A 19877-nucleotide genomic window follows, 5' to 3' on the forward strand; every position below is an offset into this window, starting at 1 on the left:
CTAGGAAAACCAAAGTTCTAATAGTTCTAATATAGTGTATAAGTGGTCATACAATAAGTTTTGTAGTGATTCATATGTTGATGATGTAAAAAATATTTGCTGGTCTGTGGTGTGTAATGAGGAGCAACCAGACGCTGCACTTGACACATTTATGAAATTGCTTATTCCAGATACTAATATGCACCCACTCATTAAGAAAATGACTGTAAAAACTGTTAAAACCCTTTGGATTGATGAGGAATTGAAAAATTGTATGGTTGAGAGGGATGAGGCAAAATGTATGGCAAATAAGTGTGGCAGCCCAACTGATTGGCAAACATACTGCAAATTAAGAAATCATGTGACTAAATACAAATATATAAATAAGCTTAAATTACATTTTTTTGGGAAAAGCCAACTAAGCTCCATCATTCATTGAATCAGATGGCTCATTCAACACAAAACCCACTGATATTGCCAACTACTTTAATGTCAACAAACGCTGACATTACACATCCAAGTATATCTGACCAATTGTGAAAGACAAGAATTGTACCTCTGAATTCTGAAAAGTCAGTGTGAAAGTGGTGAAAAAAGTTTTTTTGCAAATCAACATCGACAAGCCACTGGGGTCTGACAATCTGGATGCAAAATTACTGAGGATAATAGCGGACAATAATGACACTACTTTTTGCCACGTCTTCAATTTAGGTCTAGTAGAAAGTGTGTGGGAGGGAAGCTAAAGTCATTCCACTACCCAATAGTAAAGCCCCCTTTACTGGCTCAAATCAAAGCGACCAATCAGCCTGTTACCAACCCTTAGTAAACTTCTGGAAAAAAATTGTGTTTGACCAGATACAATGCTATTTCACAGTTAACTAATTGACCACAGACTTTCAGCACAGTTATAGGGAAGGACACTCAACAAGCACAGCACTTACACAAATGATTGGCTGAGCAAAATTGATGATACAATTATTGCGGGGGCTGTTACCGATCAGTCTGCTGCTGGAAAATGTATGTGTTATGGCTTACACCCGCTGCTATAATGTGGATAAATCGTTACTTGTCTAACAGAACACAGAGGGTGTTCTTTAATGGAAGCCTCTCAAACATAATCCAGGTAGAATCAGAAATTCCCCAGGGTAGCTGTTTAGGCCCCTTGCTGTTTTCAATCTTTACTAACGACATGCCACTGGCTTTGAGTAAGGCCAGTGTGTCTATGTATGCGGATGACTCAACACTATACACGTCAGCTACTACAGCGACTTAAATGACTGCAACATTTAACAAAGCGCTGCAGTTAGTTTCGGAATAAGTAGCAAGGAATAAGTTAGTTCTATTTCCAAAACCAAAAGCATTGTATTTGAGTCAAATAATTCACTAAACCCTAAACCTCAGCTACGTCTCGTAATGAATAATGTGGAAATTGAGAAAGTTGAGGTGACTAAACGGCTTGATGTAACCCTGGATTTTAAACTGTCATGGTCAAGACATATTGATACAACAGTCGCTAAGAAGGGGAGAAGTCTGTCCATAATAAAGCGCTGCTCTGCTTTCTTAACAGCACTATCAACAAGGCAGGTCCTACAGGCCCTGGTTTTGTCGCACCTAGACTACTGTTGAGTAGTGTGGTCAGATGTCACAAAGAGGGACTTGGGAAAATTGCAGTTAGCTCAGAACACGGCAGCACGGCTGGCCCTTAAAAGTACACAGAGAGCTAACATTAACGACATGCATGTCAATCTCTCATGGCTCAAAGTGGAAGAGAGATTGACTTCCCAATTAGTTGTTTTTGTAAGAGGTGTTGACAAGCTGAAGGTACCGAGTTGTCTGTTTTAAAATACAAGCGCACAGCTCGGACACCCATGCATACCCCACAAGACATGCCACCAGGGGTCTCTTCACAGTCCCCAAGTCCAGAACAGACTATGGGAGGCGCACAGTACTACATAGAGCCATGACTACATGGAACTCTATTCCACATCAGGTAACTGATGCAAGCAGTAGAATCAGATTTAAAAACAAAAAAGCAGGTAAAATACACCTTATGGAACAACGGTACTGTGAAGAGGCACACACAAAGGTGCAGACATGCATAGGCACACATTGTGATATTGTTGTATGGTGTTATTGAACATTTTGTGTTGTGGACATGTGGTGGTGTAGGGATGTTATATGATGTACTGTTTTATCTTCAGGTCATTCAGCACAAACATAGTTCACTGTTTAATCTTGTGTTTTATATGTAATGTGGGTGCTTTGGTGTTTTTGGCCCCCAGGAGCAGAAGCTATTTGGGATCCCTAATAAATACAACTATCTATTGGTTGAAATACCACAGTGTGCCATCACAGCAGCAAGATTTGTGACCTGTTGCCACAAGAAAAGGGCAACCAGTGAAGAACAAACACCATTGTAAATTCAACCTAATATTTAATGTGTGTGCGCGTGTGTGTGTGCGCGTGTGTGTGTGCGTGTGTGTGCGTGTGCGTGTCAGATGGCGGAGGCCAATGCCATGATTATTTAAGGTGTGTAGAGTTATGAGTGGAGGAGGAGCTTCCATCAATGGTGTCTGTGTACCTTGGCTGTATATCTTTCAGAGAAACTACTGAGTGTTAGGCCTACTCCTTTCTTCCTGCATTTGAAAATGTAGGATCAACTTACGATGAAGGTGGCACCACAGTCAATGTTGTCCTCTGTTATAATTACAACCTGTATAATCGAGAAAGCGGACTTCACTTGACGTTTGTGCATCTTACTATAGCCTAGCCCTAGGTCCCAGTAAAAATGTGGTGTGCCCTTGTAAATGTTTACTAGCCTTTTTCACATAAAATGTTATTTGTCACATGCTTCCTTAACAGGTGTAAACTAACAATGAAATGCTGACTTACGGGACCTTCCCAACAATGCAGAGAGAAAGAAAACTGAGAAATAATAGAAAAGTAACATCATATACACAATAAATAATAATAATTTGGCTATATACCAGTACAGAGTCGATGTGCAGTGGTACAAAGTAATTGAGGTATATACAGTTGAAGTAGGAAGTTTACATACACTTAGGCTGGAGTCATTAAAACTAGTTTTTCAACCACTCCACAAATTTCTTGTTAACAAACTATATGTATTTGGCGAAGGTGTATGTACACTTCTGACTTCAACCGTATGTACATATAGGTAGGGATAAAGTGACTAGGCAGCAGGATAGATGGATAATAAACAGTAGCAGCAGCATATGTGATGAGTCAAAAAGGTGAGCGCAAAAACGTCCAATGCAGATTGTCCGGGTAGCTATTTAACTAAATATTCAGCAGTCTCATGGCTTGGGGGTAGAATCTGTTCAGGCTCCTGTTTTGTGGGTGGAGGTGTGCCTCTCCATACCAAATGTGATAATTCTGTCATCAACGTTAATCATAGCCTAGTCCTAGGTTATGAGAGCATATTTTGAAAACATTGTTGATGTTATGTAGTCATTGTAGCCTAATTTACAATATTTGGCACCATTTGGATTTGTTTTTATAGAAACATAATGACTGACTGACTGACACAGACGGATATAGTTTGTTTACTGTGAACATGTGCTGGCCGAGTGTCTGTCGGCCTGCAGTCTCTCTTAGTAATCAGACGTGGTTTCCTGGCTTCGCTTTCAGAAGGAATCTCCTGATTTAGCTATTTTAAACATAGGACAGATGCTTTAATTTCTCATGTGTACATTGTTCCTACATCTAACCAGTCATTTGATTGATCCAAGTCTTTGCACTGAGTGAGTGGTATTCCATCTCAGCCTACTGGATGATCCATAGCAGCAAAGCGGAGGTCAAACACTCAGGCACATATTCTTTCTGATCACTCACTCACTCACTCACTCACTCACTCACTCACTCACTCACTCACTCACTCACTCACTCACTCACTCACATACAGACAGACATATACAGTCATGGCCAAAAGTTGAGAATGACACAAATATACATTTTCACAACGTCTGCTGCCTCAGTTTGTATAATGGCAATTTGCATATACTCCAGAATGTTATGCAGTGATCAGATGAATTGCAATTAATTGCAAAGTCCCTCTTTGTCATGCAAATTAATTGAATCCTCCCCCCCAAAATTCCACTGCATTTCAGCCCTGCCACAAAAGGACCAGCTGATATCATGTCAGTGATTTTCTTGTTAACACAGGTGTGAGTGTTGACGAGGACAAGGCTGGAGATCACTCCATCACTCTAGCCTGATTGAGTTCGAATAACAGACTGGAAGCTTCAAAAGGAGGGTGGTCCTTGGAATCATTGTTCTTCCTCTGTCAATCATGGTCACCTGCAAGGAAACACGTGCTGTCATCATTGCTTTGCACAAAAAGGGCTTCACAGGCAAGGATATTGCTGGCAGTAAATCAACCATTTATCGGATCATCAATAACTTCAAGGAGAGCAGTTCAATTGATGTGAAAAAGGCTTCAGGGCGCTCAAGAAAGTCCAGCAAGTGCCAGAACTGTCTCCTAAAGTTGATTCAGCTGCAGGATCGGGGCACCACCAGCACAGAGCTTGCTCAGGAATGACAGCAGGCTGGTGTGAGTGCATCTGCACGCACAGTGAGGCGAAGACTTTTGGAGGATGGCCTGGTGTCAAGAAGGGCAGCAAAGAAGCCAGGAAAAACATCAGGGACAGGGACTGGGACATGGACATATTCTGCAAAAGGTACAGGGATTGGACTGCTGAGGACTGGGGTAAAGTCATTTTCTCTGATGAATCCCCTTTCCGATTGTTCGGGGCATCTGGAAAAAAGCTTGTCCCGAGAAGACAAGGTGAGCGCTACCATCAGTCCTGTGTCATGCCAACAATAAAGGATCCTGAGACCATTCATGTGTGTGGTTGCTTCTCAGCCAAGGGAGTGGGCTCACTCACAATTTTGCCTAAGAACACAGCCATGAATAAAGAATGGTACCAACACATCCTCCGAGAGAGCAACTTCTCCCAACCGACCAGGAACAGTTTGGTGATGAACAATGCCTTTTCCAGCATGATGGAGCACCTTGCCATAAGGCAAAAGTGATAACTAAGTGGCTCTGGGAACGAAACATCGATATTTTGGGTCCATAGCCAGGAAACTCCCCAGACCTTAATCCCATTGAGAACTTGTGGTCAATCCTCAAGAGGCGGGTGGACAAACAAACCCCCCCAAATTCTGACAAAACTCCAAGCATTGATTATGCAGAATGGGCTGCCATCAGTCAGGATGTGACCCAGAAGTTAATTGACAGCATGCCAGGGCGGATTGCAGAGGTCTTGAAAAAGAATGGTCAACACTGCAAATATTGACTCTTTGCATCAACTTCATGTAATTGTCATTAATAGCCTTTTACACTTATGAAATGCTTGTAATTATACTTCAGTATTCCATAGTAACATCTGACAAAAATATCTAAAGACACTGAAGCAGCAAACTTTGAAAATGTATATTTGTGTCATTCTCAAAACTTTTGGGGACGACTGTAGACGGTGTGTGTGTATATATACTGTACATACACACACAGAATGGTGTTGACAACCCAATGTGTTTTGCTATCAATTTTTCCATCGGCACTGGGGTCCATATGATTGGGGTTTTTCCAGGACATGGCTGTGACACGTCACACTTCACCGGCTCGTTATCCCAACTCTGCTATGGAACGGAAACCACTAAACACAACACCTCTTAGGTTTCACACCTGCTCTCTCTGTACCCCTCTCTCTCCACATTCCTCTCTCTCTTTCTCTCCCTTTCTCTCTCTCTCTCTCCTGTGAGGAATTTCCTTTTTGTAATGTTTCTCATGAATCTGTCATCCTTTCTGTCGTTAGGTGACTGGTGAAACACTGCCTGACCTAGCTCCCCATTTATAGGAAGCGGGAACCAAAGTTAGGTACCACACACCTCTCTGCAATTTTGTGATGAAATTGAACTTCCTCATGTTATGAAATACATTTGACCAAGATAAATATGATTAATCATGTTCTGAATTGTTCAGTGGGGTCTTTCTCAAACATATTAACATTATAGCCAAAAAGTCGGATTTCGTAACCTAATACATCCGATAATAAGCACCGAGTTCTATTGACATCGTAACAAGTGTATTTGTTTAAAAAAAAACTTTATTCATAGATTTTTCGATATAACAACAAAAACGTACAACCCCAACCCCTCATTTTCCCACCCACCCGCCCACCAACACCTCCAAACCACCAAGGCATCTATAAAAGTAAGTTAAATAGGAAAGAAACAAACAGTAATAGAAACAAAAACAATGGGGGAAAAAGTTATATAAAAATTCTTATCAGCACAAATGGGCACTAGAACAGACATGACTGCTTGCAAAACTATGCAAGTTCCACTAAGTAAAAGACAGGCTCTCATCATATTGTATTAATTAGGACCAGGTTTAGTCTAACTTTTGTTGGGACCCAAGCACAGTGTACCAAGCCTTCTCCAGAGGCAGAGATGACATCACCTCCTTAACCCACTGCATGAAGCAGGGCGGCTATGCAGGCTTCCAGTGAAAGAGGACAAGGCGGTGCGCTAGCAACCTTGTCGTGGTAGCATTCTGGTCTAGTGGACTCTGGTGGCATCTCAAACACTCGGGGTCAACATTTGGGTATATTTTTGCCAATCTGTCATTTGAGTAAAGGAGATGGTGCAGTGAATAAGCCCATGCCTTATGCAAAATTATGCGTGGATACGTTCATTACTTTGTTGCCATATGTCATTGGGTAGCTCGCCACCTGTCTTGCTGCCATGCAGATTGTGTATTTGCAAAGGAGGGCGGATTACTGTTCTGTATTATGTCGTATTGTCTGGAGTCTGTTAAGATCTAAGCACCTCTCGCCTAGGCACTTAATAGGCTCGAGTGGAAATTAAGGGAAATGTTTTTTGGCAAAGCTGCAAATTTGCAGGTATCTACAAAAGTGGGTATTGGGAATTTTATGGTCAACCCTCAGTATCGAATGAGACTAATAATGTGTTATCAACAAATAGATCACACAAAAAACACCCAGACCGTTTCTATGCCAGAACTGGAAAGCCATGTCAGTCTATGACGCTGGGAAGAGATGATTAGATGTTAATGGAGAGATGCCGCTTGCTTGTTTAAGGCTAAAGTGACTTTGAAATTGGGAACAGATTTTAAGGGAGTTCTTAACAATGGGGTTCAAAACATGGGTGCCAAGGTTCATAGGCATTGTGGAGCACTGGAGCGAGACAGGATAAGTTGGAAGGCTTGATTGTAACTCCATGGTGGCCCAAGTTGGGCCATTCTTGTTTTCAAATGTAGAAACCCAATAAACAAGATTTAGATATATTTGCCGACCAGTAGTAATGTAAAAAGGCTTAGGTTTCTCTAAATATACCTTTCTCATTCATGGATTTGACTTATTTCAAATGAAGTTGGAAATGTAGCTGTCCAGTTGTTTGAACATCAACTTTTGCAGAAAAATGGGAATCATTTGGAATGAGCACAAAAACCTAGGTAGTACAGTCATCTTAACCGAATGAATGCGACCTGTTAATGAAATGGGAAGAGACGACCACCTTATGAAATCCTGCTTGGTGTGCTCAAGGAGTGTTTTGAAGTTATGTTTAAACAGAGCCTTAAATGAGTGTGACCTTTATCGCCAGGTAAGTAAAGACCTGATGTTCCACCTTAAATGGGAAATTAGCATACCCAATTCCTTCTGCTAACTGAATATTGGGGAGGAGCACTGTTTTTGTTAGGTTTAACTGAGAGAATGTCCCAACACCTTGTAGCATGTCCAAGAGATAGGGTATAGACTATACAGGGTTAGAGATGTATAAAAGAAGATTGTCTGCATATCAGGACACCTTGTGAGTTATGTTGTCCCTTAATATTCCTTTGATCCTCTCCTCCACCTGCAGGGCGATAGCAACAGGTTCGATAGCCATATCAAATAGGAAATGGGGTAAAAAGCAACCCAGCCCGGCCCCCCTGTGGAGAGGTAACATTGTTGGTGCAAACAGAGCCACTGGGGACGAGTACAAAATCTTAATCCAGGAAAGGATTGACGGGCCAAACCCAAATCTCTCTAGTACTATAAATAGATATCCCCACTCAGCCTTTTCAGCATCAAGAGAGATGACAATCTCTGGCTGTAGAGTTGAGCGGGCAGGTTACAGAACATTAAATATCATAGAGAGATTGCCTACCTGAGATAAATCTGGTTTGGTCAGTTAATTATATTAGGCATCACTGTCTCTAAATGGCGCGAGAGGACCTTCGTGAGAATTTTATGATCACAGCACGAAAGGCATATAGTGCGGTATGAGCCACAGTCTAAGGGATCCTTGTCTTTTTTAACCTCCGGTTGTGTTCGTTTCATCTTACTTATTTCTGTGTTCCCGGTCCAAAATGGCAGCGCCATTATAGCTTATTATAAATCCATAATAATACATACAGTTGAGGTCGGAAGTTTACATAAACCTTAGCCAAATATATTTAAACTCAGTTTTCCACAATTCCTGACATTTAATCCTAGTAAAAATTCCCTGTTTTAGATCTGTTAGGATCACCACTTTATTTTAAGAATGTGAAATGTCAGAATAATAGTAGAGAGTGATTTATTTCAGCTTTTATTTCTTTCATCACATTCCCAGTGGGACAGAAGTTATATACACTCAATTAGTATTTGGTAGCATTGCCTTTAAATTGTTTAACTTGGGTCAAACTTTTTGAGTAGCCTTCCATAAGCTTCCCACAATAAGTTGGGTGAATTTTGGCCACTCCAATACCTTGACTTTGTTGTCCTTAAGCCATTTTGCCACAACTTTGGAAGTATGCTTGGGGTCATTGTCAATTTGGAAGACTCGTTTGCGACCAAGCTTCAACTTCCTGACTGATGTCTTGAGATGTTGCTTCAATATATCCAGATAATTTTCCCCCTCATGATGCCATCTATTTTGTGAAGTGCACCAGTCCCTCCTGCAGCAAAGCACCCCCACAACATGATGCTGCCACCCCCGTGCTTCACGGTTGGGATGGTATTCTTCAGCTTGCAAGCCTCCCCCTTTTCCCTCCAAACATAACAATGGTCATTATGGCTGAACAGTTCTATTTTTGTTTCATCAGACCAGATCATATTTCTCCAAAATGTATGATCTTCGTCCCCATGTGCAGTTGCAAACCGTAGTCTGGCTTTTTTTATGGCGGTATTGGAGCAGTGGCTTCTTCCTTGCTGAGCGGCCTTTCAGGTAATGTCGATGTAGGACTTGTTTTACTGTGGATGTAGATACTTTTGTACCTGTTTCCTCCCATCTTCACAAGGTCGTTTGCTGTTGTTCTGGGATTGATTTGCACCTTTCGCACCAAAGTATGTTCATCTCTAGGAGACAGAATGCAGTTCCTTCCTGAGCGGTATGAAGGCTGCGTGGTCCCATGGATACTTGCGTACTATTGTTTGTACAGATGAACACGGTACCTTCAGGCGTTTTTGAAATTGCTCCCAAGGATAAACCAGATTTGTGGAGGTCTACAATTTCTTTTCTGACGTCTTGGCTGATTTCTTTTGACTTTCCCATGATGTCAAGCAAAGAGGCACTGAGTTTGAAGGTAGACCTTGAAATACATCCACAGGTACACCTCAAATTATGTCAATTAGCCTATCAGATGTTTCTAAAGCCATGACATCATTTTCTGGAGTTTTCCAAGATGTTTAAAGACACAGTCAACTTAGTGTATGTTAACTTCTGACCCACTGGAATTGTGTTACAGTGAATTATAAGTTAAATAATCTGTAAACAATTGTTGGAAAAATGACTTGTGTCATGCACAAAGTAGACGTCCTAGCCGACTTGCCAAAACTATAGTCTGTTAGCAAGAAATTTATGGAGTGGTTGAAAAACTGTGTTTTAATGACTCCAACCTAATTGTTTGTAAACTTCCAATTTCAACTGTGTAAACTACATAAACTACTGACTTGCCTAGTTAAATAAATTAATAAGTACATACCTAATAAGTACGCGCCTACAGTAAAAAATTATAACACGATATACAGAAAATAAGGAACTTACTTTGCTAGGAATGCATATACTGTATGTCCAAAGTTATTATTTGTAAGAAAAAAAACAAGGCAATGCAAGCACCACCCAGAAAATGTTCCAATTCAAGCAAGACTATATCTGCGTACTTGATCTGCGCAAACATTGGTGAAGTGTGTGGGCCTTCCTCAAAGAGCGGAGTTTATACGGCTCAGTAAAGCCTCAAACATAAATTGTCCACAACGCTGAAATGGGTTACTTCTTTGTGAATTAATGAGGAGGCGGAACACACCTCAATTCAAACTGTTGTTAGAAAATAAGTTGAAATTGACAAGTTGAAACATAGCCTATAGATAATTAGCAGGCAGCGCGTGTTAACTGTCCTGTTGGGTAATAATCACATTTTGGAACAGTGAGTGCCTTCTGACATCACGTGCATAAAACAACTCACGCTGGGGGCAACCGTTAAAGATATTTGGAACTCACATATAAAAAGGTCAAGAACTTAAGATGAGCGTACACTCGGCTACGCTTGACCACCTGGTTAATTCCTTTCACGTCCCAGCTGATAAAGCATGTGGAGCATAGAGGATGTGAATTCGACATAGTCATAGTACTCAGAAATGAATGTTAATACGGTGAGAGTTTAATAAAATATAAAGAAAAGAAAAAACAGCTAAAAACAACAAAATACCAAGAGAAAACCTTGGACCCCTATGCTGGCCTTCCCCCTGTTGGAAGGCTGCATCTACGTCTACTAGACTAGAGCAAAATGCTACCATGTAAACTGAACCTCTGTAGAGATCTATCCAGGGCGAACATAATCAAGTTCACACCCAAGGAAGGGATTCTGGAGGGAACCACCTCAGTTATTTAAGGTATCTTATGCAATATGCCTATTTGAAGGATAGTAAAACAGTATATAAAAAAAGGAGGTATGTGTCCATTATCAGCAACCATCACTCCTCTGTTCCAATGGCACGTTGTGTTAGCTAATCCAATTTTATCTTTTAAAAGGCTAATTGATCAATAGAAATCCCTTTTGCAGTTATGTTAGCACAGCTCAAAACTGTTGTGCTGATCAAAGAAGCAATAAAACTGTCCTTCTTTAGACCAGTTGAGTATTTGGAGCATCAGCATTTGTGGGTTTGATTACAGGCTCAAAATGGCCAGAAACAAAGACTTTCTTCTGAAACTCGTCAGTCTATTCCTGTTCTGAGAAATGAAGGCTATTCCATGTGAGAAATTGACAAGAAACTGAAGACCTCGAACAACGCTGTGTACTACTCCTATCACAGAACAGCGCAAACTGTCTCTAACCAGAATAGAAAAAGGAGTGGGAGGCCCCGGTGCACAACTGAGCAAGAGGACAAGTACATTGGTGTCTAGTTTGAGAAACAGACACCTCACAAGTCCTCAACTAGCAGCTTCATTAAATAGTACTCGTAAAACACCTGTCTCAATGTCAACAGTGAAGAGGTGACCCCTGGGCTTCTAGGCAGAGTTGCAAAAAAAAAAAAACTATGAGCCGACAATGGCTAGTTAGTATTATGTCGCTTGTTCTCCTGTGGATGTAGGTGCACAACAATATATTCTTTGGCCTTGGTTGGGTCTAAGAATGTCTTCTGCTTGCCCGGAGAGAGTAGTGATCTTCAGTACAGCTGGGTAAAGAATGCCGAACTTGGTGTCCAGACAGCGGTGTAGGAGCCCCCTCACCTCATTGAAGGCTGACCTCTTCTTCATGACTGCCGCCGTGTAGTCCGTGTAAATGCGAATATTCTGGACATCGTGTGCGATGGGAGACGCTCGCACTGCCTTACTGAAGACATCCTCCTTCACCTGAAGGTAGTGGAATTAAACTACTATGGGTCTGGGCGGCTCCCCATTCTTTGGCGCAGACTGTATGCTTCTGTGCGTGCGTTCAAGTGTGGGGGCATAATCGAAGGCCTAGAATTTCCCCTAGCAGTTTAGCTATGGACAGGGTAGGCCACATTCCGCCTACTGTCTCGAGTCCCCCTCTCACGCCGAAAATAGGGGGCTGTCTGTTCAAGGTCCTCAACCTTGGAAGTGAGTTTGACGACATGATGGTAGCTGGGTGACTTGCTCTTCCAGTTGCACCACTTTGTCGGAGTAAATATTTGTGCCATTTTCCAGGCTATTCAGATGGGTGTCATGTCTCGCTAAGTGTTCATTAACGGAGTCGATCTTTATGTTGACCTCGGTGGCGAGAATAGCTATTTGTGCGGATAAGTCAGTGGATAATGAGTCCACCTTAGCCAGCACAGTCTGTTCAGAGTTAATGATAGCCACCATTACCACGGCTAGGTCGGGGGGATCAGAGTCTGTGTCAGGTGAGCCCGAGGCTTCAGTAGAGGCCTGCTCTTTTGTGGCCCCCCCGGCCCTTGTTGTCTCGACATTTTTTGAGTAGAAGGTCCAACATTTCCGGGGAAAAAAAGCCAGATTACATTACAGAATGCAGACATCAAAATTGGAAGCAACAGGGAATTTTTTTGTTTTTTGTTGGTGGCGTCGGGGCCGGGTGCCACTGCCGAAGCAACCGGAGATGCCTCAGCTGGCTCGAGAAGCGCATGTCTATTTATTATTAAATCCTCACAATGTACTTGCTTCCTGTCTCCCAGCGTCTGTAGTTATGGAATCATTACACTCTGACACTAAATTAACAAGTCAGACTCATTAACACCCCATTGGAGAGGCAGGTGTTGAGAGAAGAACTGGGGCTGGATCGGATGGTGTGTGCATGCGTGTTTGTACATGTGAGTGCAAGTGTGGCATGTGTGTCTGTGTGTGTGAATGCAAACGTATGCATATGTGAGTGTGAGAAAGAGAGAGGGAAAGTTATATTCACGAGGGAGAGCGGCCTGTATTGTAGATCTGCTACTGACTCATTGAGTCCTTTCAGATCACCCAGTAAGCCTCAAAGTGCCAGGGAGTCTTTCTCTCCATCTCTCTCTCTCCCCCTCCCTCTCTCCTTTGCTCCCTCTATTTCTCTCTCTCGCTTTTTCTCTTGCTTGTTTGGCTACGTGGCAGCATGAGAGACAGTGAGAAAGGGAGGTGGTGAGGGTTTATATAACAGGCGAACTGGCTGAGCTAGTCAGGCCGGGTCAAGCCGGGGAGGCGAGTGGACCATAAATGGTCCTGAGTCCTGAGTCTTGGCTCGTATTGTCTCATGCAGTCAGCCAGCAATGGCCTGCCTGGTTGCTTCTGGTGCCAGTTTGTCTTTGAGACACAGAATAACAGAGCTTCTCTCTGGACTTTGGGTTCTCTGGACTCTGTCTCTGTCTCCTAATCCCCTTCCAGTGATAACTGGGAGCCCAGCCCCTTCTGTTGGACACACACACACCCCTCCCCCAGCCCTGTTCCAGCCCCACTGTTTTCACAGCGTCTAGACTCACATGCCACAATTGATCAAACAAAAGGATGATGTGGTACGCTGCTGTACAATAAGGAAGTAATGTAGTGTGTTTCTCCTCTCTTAGTCTGAGCTAAACAGCACTTCTTCGCCACAGCTTCTGTAGCGTTGCACAATCTTGATTTCTTCTCTGAGTTTGTGTCTGTGTGTCAGGTCATTTTAAACATATTGTGATTTAAACATGTGAGTCAGACTCTCCCCAAGCTGTTCGGTTGTGGTAAACCCAGTCAGGTCACAGACAACCAAACTACTCATACTTCCTCGGATAGCATGCTTTAACTTACAATTTGCTGACTATACAATTTCAGCCGTTTATGGAATCGTCTCCGCTCTTCCAAACGATCTTACTTTGCATTTCTTCAACATATTTATTCTAGTACAGTATAATGGTGTCCATATGGGCAGGTTTCCACACATGAAACGCCTTGTCATTGCAGTAGAAAAGCAAACCCATCCCTTCTCTCACTGTCCACCAATGAAGACCCCAATGACATACATAATCTGGGTTAAGGTGTTGCATGGTTCTGAGTGTGGTCCGAAGAACACGTGCTAGTAACAGTGTGGTTTAGCTGATGGTTGGCCAGGGTTTACGGTAATAGCTTTCGTTCCCTGTTTGGTCAGCTGGAGGGTTCTAGAGTGAGTACCCCCCTGGGACTTAGCCTACTTCAGACCCAGAAGAAGCATCAGTGGAGGTGCAGGGGGTCAGCTCAGCTCAGCGCTCTCTGTCTCTCTGGGATGTAAAGAGAGCCCTCCAGTCCCCCTTCCATAGCGCTAGGAGGAGCAGCAGAGTCCAAACCTCTCTGATCACATGTTTGTGCCAGTGAGTCTATTTTCTGCCAAACATTATCCATCTGTCTTCCATGAAGGGCTTTTGTTTCTGTATCTAATCTCAGACTGGGGTGAGTGGGGTGTCTGGCCCAGGACTCGCTCAATGGGGGTCTTTGCGTCCAAGAGGGGGCTTCACGTCCACCGAAACAGAATGCTCAGGGGACACACAGGAAAGGGGGGGGGGGGGGGGGGGGGGGGGGGAATTCAGGAAATGTCAACAGCGGGAGGGCAAATTGTACATCAGGTTCAGTTCGTGCTTTTTTAAGTTTTGTAGCTTATTTCAGCAATACTGTAAGAAAAGAAAGAAAGGAGTGGAAAATACTAATTATGAGCAGTGTTACAGATGTAGGATCTTAATTTGATCACCCTGTTAAAGGAGACATTTCCTGCAGTGCTGAACATTTTAAATGTTTAGTGTATTTGAGGTTTAAATAGGCAGGCCCCAGAACCTCTCACTGTATTTGGGTTTGTGGGAGATGTGAGATTACATGGTTGGAGCATGAGAAGGGCCAGTCAAACTTCTGAAACGCTCCCTCCAGAATGAATATCCTAAACAACTCTGCCTTTGAACTTTCTGGAACAGACGGAAGGATTTTTATCAGTTTGAAAAGAACATACTTTTATCTTCCATGCTTTCACCATCTGGTCTACTAATTACCCGTTTCCTTGTGGACTGTGTGTTCTTGGGGTAGGCTTTGCCGTGGCAGTGTGGCCTGAGCTGGAGGGTGGCGTTGCCCCATGGGCAGATTACAGGTCTGCTTGGTTACCACTAGCTCCTGGAACATGGATCTGCTGGCGACATGTGTTGGCACAGTGCGCGGGCACTTTAGATGTGGTACGGCACATGTGGAAGCGTTCTAGTCCACCCAGCCCAACCCTGCCCAGCCCTCGACTCCCTAAGCGAAAGAGAAAAGCTTTGCAACAATCAAACTTTGAAACTATAGGGCAAGCAAACAAAAAGACAAAAGCTGCGTGTACGCGTGTCCACTTGAGTGTGTAAACTATATATACAAAAGTATGTGGACCCTTCTTCAAATTAGTGGATTTGGCTATTTCAGCCACACCCGTTGTTGACTGGTGTTTAAATTCAAGCACACAGCCATGCAATCTCCATAGACAAACATTGGCAGTAGAATGGCTTTACTGAAGAGCTCAGTGACTTTCAACGTGGCACCATCATAGGATGCCACCTTTCCAAGTCAGTTTGTCAAATTTCTGCCCTGTTAGTACTACCCCGGTTAACTGTAAGTGCTTGTTATTGTGAAGTGGAAACATCTAGGAGCAAAAACGGCTCAGCCACAAAGTGTTAGGCCACACAAGCCCACAGAACCTGAGCTCCGAGTGCTGAAGAACGTAGCGCATAAAAATCGTCTGTCCTCGGGTGGCAACATTCACCACTGACTTCCAAACTGCCTCTGGAAGCAACGTCAGTACAATAACTATTCGTCACGAGCTTCATGAAATGGGTTTCAATGGCTGAGCAGCCGCACACAAACCTAAGATCACCTTGCGCAATGCCAAGTGTTGGTTGGAGTGGTGTAAAGCTCGCCACCATTGGACTGGAGTGAGGAATCGCGCTTCACCATCTGGCAGTCCAACAGAGGAATCTGGGTTTTGTGGAAGCCAGGAGAATTCTACCTGCCCGAATGCATAGTGCCCATTGTAAAGTTTGGTGGATGAGTAACAATGGTCTGGGGCTGTTTTTCATGGTTCGGTCTAGGCCCCTTAGTTCCAGTGAAAGGAAATCTTAAAGCAACAGCAGACAATGACATTCTAAACAATTCTGTGCTTCCAACTTTGTGGCAACAGTTTGGGGAAAGCCCTTTCCTGTTTCAGAGTGACAATGCCCCCGTGCACAAAGCGAGGTCCATACAGAAATGGTTTGTTGAGATCGGTGTGGAAGAACTTGACTGGCCTGCACTGACCTCAACCCCTTTGAACACCTTTGAGATGAATTGGAACGCCTACTGCGAACCAGGCCTAGTAGCCCAACAACAGTGCCCGACCTCACTAATGCACTTGTGGCTGAATGGAAGCAAGTCCTCGCAGCAATGTTCCAACATCTAGTGGAAAGCCTTTCCAGAAGAGTGGAGGCTGTTATAGCAGTAAAGGGGGACCAACTCCATATTAATTCCCATGATTTTGGAATGAGATGTTCGACGAGCAGGTGTCCACATACTTTCATGTAGTGTACGTGTGTCTGTTTGTTCAAGAATGCTTCTTTGCTCGTGTTTGAGTGAGTGCAAACATTCAACAACGATGAACGGAGGAATCTATTCCATTGATGATTAATGGAAAGTGAAAACATTATTATTATTATTATTATTATTATTATTATTATTAATCCATTTTCTATTTTCTCTCACAATGTTCCAATTGTATATTTAACTTTCAGGAGCCTGGCCTTACCAGAACTCAACCCCAGTCGCTGACTGACTGAAACAGCAAAAAGTGTTTGACAACACATTGTGCCATTGTTTCTCAACAAACTATTACCTGCTCCACCTCCTCATCAACAAGTGGAAATGTTTGTGTGAGTTGAACAGTTTAAAATATGGCACCCATATTAGGAACACAATCCTCCTTCACCACCTCTTCCCATCACGCCATCTTATCTCATCACTCTCCAGCTGTTATCTGGTTTATTTTGGAGAATGGCTTTCGTCAGTAGCTATCTGAGGGCCTCACTAGGCTGTAGTGACTGACTGAGGGTCTGTGGTGGTTGATTGAGAGGATAGCCAGTTCTATTTACGGGCTAAGTTCACGGTTGACGCAGGCCGATACATAGCTAGTCAGTCACACGCCAAATCCACTTGCCGGTTCCCACAGTGAACCTGCCAGGAGCTGCAGACCATGTCGATCTAATATTTCTTGCCATCCAAGCATACAGTGGAAAAGCAGGAAAGCAGCATCTTATCCCTACCCTCTCCTCCTGCTCCTTCTCTCCTCCCCCTCCCACGTCACTAACCCAGCCATCCATGTCCCCAATCCATGTCAATCCATGTCCCCTATGGTGGTTCCATAGTTCCATACCCAGTGGCTCGCCCTGTCGGCCCAGGCTCCCTGATCCATGAATTGCTCATTTGGGCTAGGTTCCACGGAGGGTCTCCATTTCACGTATGCCACTGAGAACCTTTGAGCAACCACAGAGCTGTGTCGAGTAATTATTCTTAATGAGACTGAGTCCGTGGGTCATCTGACTCTCTCAGTCATGCCCTGACATTTAGCTCTGACACAGACAAGCCCCCTAACTGTGTCAGAGCTTCTACTGTGTGGGCCACTGTTTTGTTTTAATGCTTGTCCAAATTCACACAATTATTCCAGAGAACAAGTCTGTGCGTTTGGGCGTGTGTGGCTGTTTGCGTGAGCTTGCGTTCTAATGCCATGGAGGGCCTAGTGTCAGCTGGTGTTTGTTTTTTCCTGTCAATTCAGACCTAGACAACCAGGTGAGGGGAGTTCTTTACTAATTAGTGATATAACAATGAAACGAAATGTCTTCAAAAATGAAAGTGCAGTCGGGAGGAGGCAAGATCAGGTGAGCGCATTCTAGCTAATGAGAGGGCAGATATGCGCGTGAACAACAGGCCCAACTCCGATATAAAGTGTATTTTTCCCTCAAAGTTTCCGGGAGGTAACGTGTCCTACTTATATCATTACACTCGTAACAACCTAAGCATTAGGAAACGTCTATTTGATCGAATAAGCCACACGTAGCAAACAAGCCATTACATTTTTGTTAATCAAATTCCACTCATTGACCTCCATATAAAAATACAAAACAAATGCCACCTGCTGGAGAAGACAGATTTTGGGCCCAGTTATCCCTCTCGCTTCGCCTCTCTCCCTCTCTGGTTTGACACATGTGGCGTATGCACTCGCACATCTGAGGCTTGATCTCATATAATAATGTCACCACATTATATGTAGATCCATTCATGTATTTAAAAAAAAAAACAACCTTGCTTCGTTTCCAGAGCTTCTAGTCTCCAATATGTCTCATGGTCAGTTGTATGAGTCAGCTAAACAGAGCTGTATAATGGCCCAGTACAGTCCAAAGCCTCTGAGACACCCTTTATGATGTCAACCACTGGCTCTTCGCAAAATAGAATGTATCTTTTGATTATGGGGAAGGTAGCAATTCCCGAGCTGGCAGTATTGAGTGTCTGCTCCTCAGGCCATCGAAGTACATACTCAGTCAAGCCTGGAGAAAGGACAGGCACAAAGAGGGAACAGAACTTTATTGAAATAAAAAACAATGTTCTTAAACATCAGAACAAAAGATAATTGCACCTAATCATCATTGAAATCGCATTCAGGGTGGTGTGTTTTAGCTCTAACAACAAGGGACGAGTGTCATTGCTGTATAGGAACGACTACACTGGTTACGTCTGACCAGAAGTGATTGATGTACTATAATGTACTGTTATGTGGCAGTATCGAAAACCACAAGTCCATGACTAGTGTAGGCTTTGGGCTGTGAATAGACACGCTGTTGGCCTGCTGACAGAAATGGAGTGCACTGACATTGACATCAGACCATGGGTCCACTGAAAGTCACAGGTACAATAGATGACATCCAAGCTGTCAACCTCTCAGCCCCAACGTCCCCCGGTATTTATAATAGAATCTGTGTGAAGGCTCGTCGATATGAATTTGACAAACAAAACATTGCTAATATGCGAAGTGAAGTGATCAGGCAAATACTTAGCCTGTTCCTCAGGTGTTCTGCCAAGAGGTGTGTGTGTTCCTGTCTGATGTTGTGCACTGCGTACGAATGCGCTGTAACCTGTGTGTGTGTCCCAGAGTCATTAGTCCCAAGTTCAGTTGAGACCGAACCCAATAATGTTATATATTCTTTTTAAAGAAAATCTGCCAAGGTTTGAAAATGTGCCTGTGGTCAGTTCTGATGGTTAGTACGACGTCAAGAACACTACATTTTATTGCACTGTATGCTTTTCTACTTCACTCTTGCTCTGCGTCCATGTAATCAAACCCCTCAACCAGATTTAAAAGTGCCAATTCCTTAAAAAAGCTGTACATTTCAGCCAAGCCCGCGTGGTGTGCGTTCCAAAACACAGAAGTTGCACCACAACTTCAATTCCATCCCAGCAGCGACATAGATGTAAAAATACAGCCAGAGAGTCTTCAACACACTGTCTCTCACAGCTACACACACTCTGATCCCTCTATGGGGCGGTGGCAGCACCTCTATGGACTAGTGGAGACTGGTGTCACTTTAATCAGAGGTTGGGCTCATTGTAATGACTGGAATGGAATTGATTGGAAACCTCGTTGTTGATCTGATACCTTTTCCATTTATTCTATTTCAGTCATAACAATGAGCTTACCCTCTTATTTCTCCCTCCACCAGACTCCGTGAGAGAGGAGGGGCAACGGTGGCAACAGCCGATTCACAGATCCAGTAGTGTTCAAGGTCACGACCCAGAAGCTAAACGTGTGTGTTTATCGATATGCCCGTCAGGAGGTCAGGGTTGTGGTAAAGGTCAAAGGCTGTGGTTGTCTGACGGAGACTGGTCTCATGACTGCAGTGTGTATCTTCGCGGGGACGGACATCACAGCAGAATGTGAGCAGACGGTTGCCCCATCAGAACATCAG

General features: G+C 43.4%; 1 protein-coding gene across 1 annotated transcript in view; it reads left to right on the plus strand.

Annotated features, from left to right (window-relative positions):
• Positions 1-19877, plus strand: part of me1 (malic enzyme 1, NADP(+)-dependent, cytosolic) — a 120182-nt gene that overhangs the window by 16019 nt on the left and 84286 nt on the right. The gene's annotated exons all lie outside the window — the stretch shown is intronic.

The sequence above is a fragment of the Oncorhynchus mykiss genome, chromosome 3 (assembly GCF_013265735.2).
Source record: "Oncorhynchus mykiss isolate Arlee chromosome 3, USDA_OmykA_1.1, whole genome shotgun sequence".
Taxonomy (NCBI): domain Eukaryota; kingdom Metazoa; phylum Chordata; class Actinopteri; order Salmoniformes; family Salmonidae; genus Oncorhynchus; species Oncorhynchus mykiss.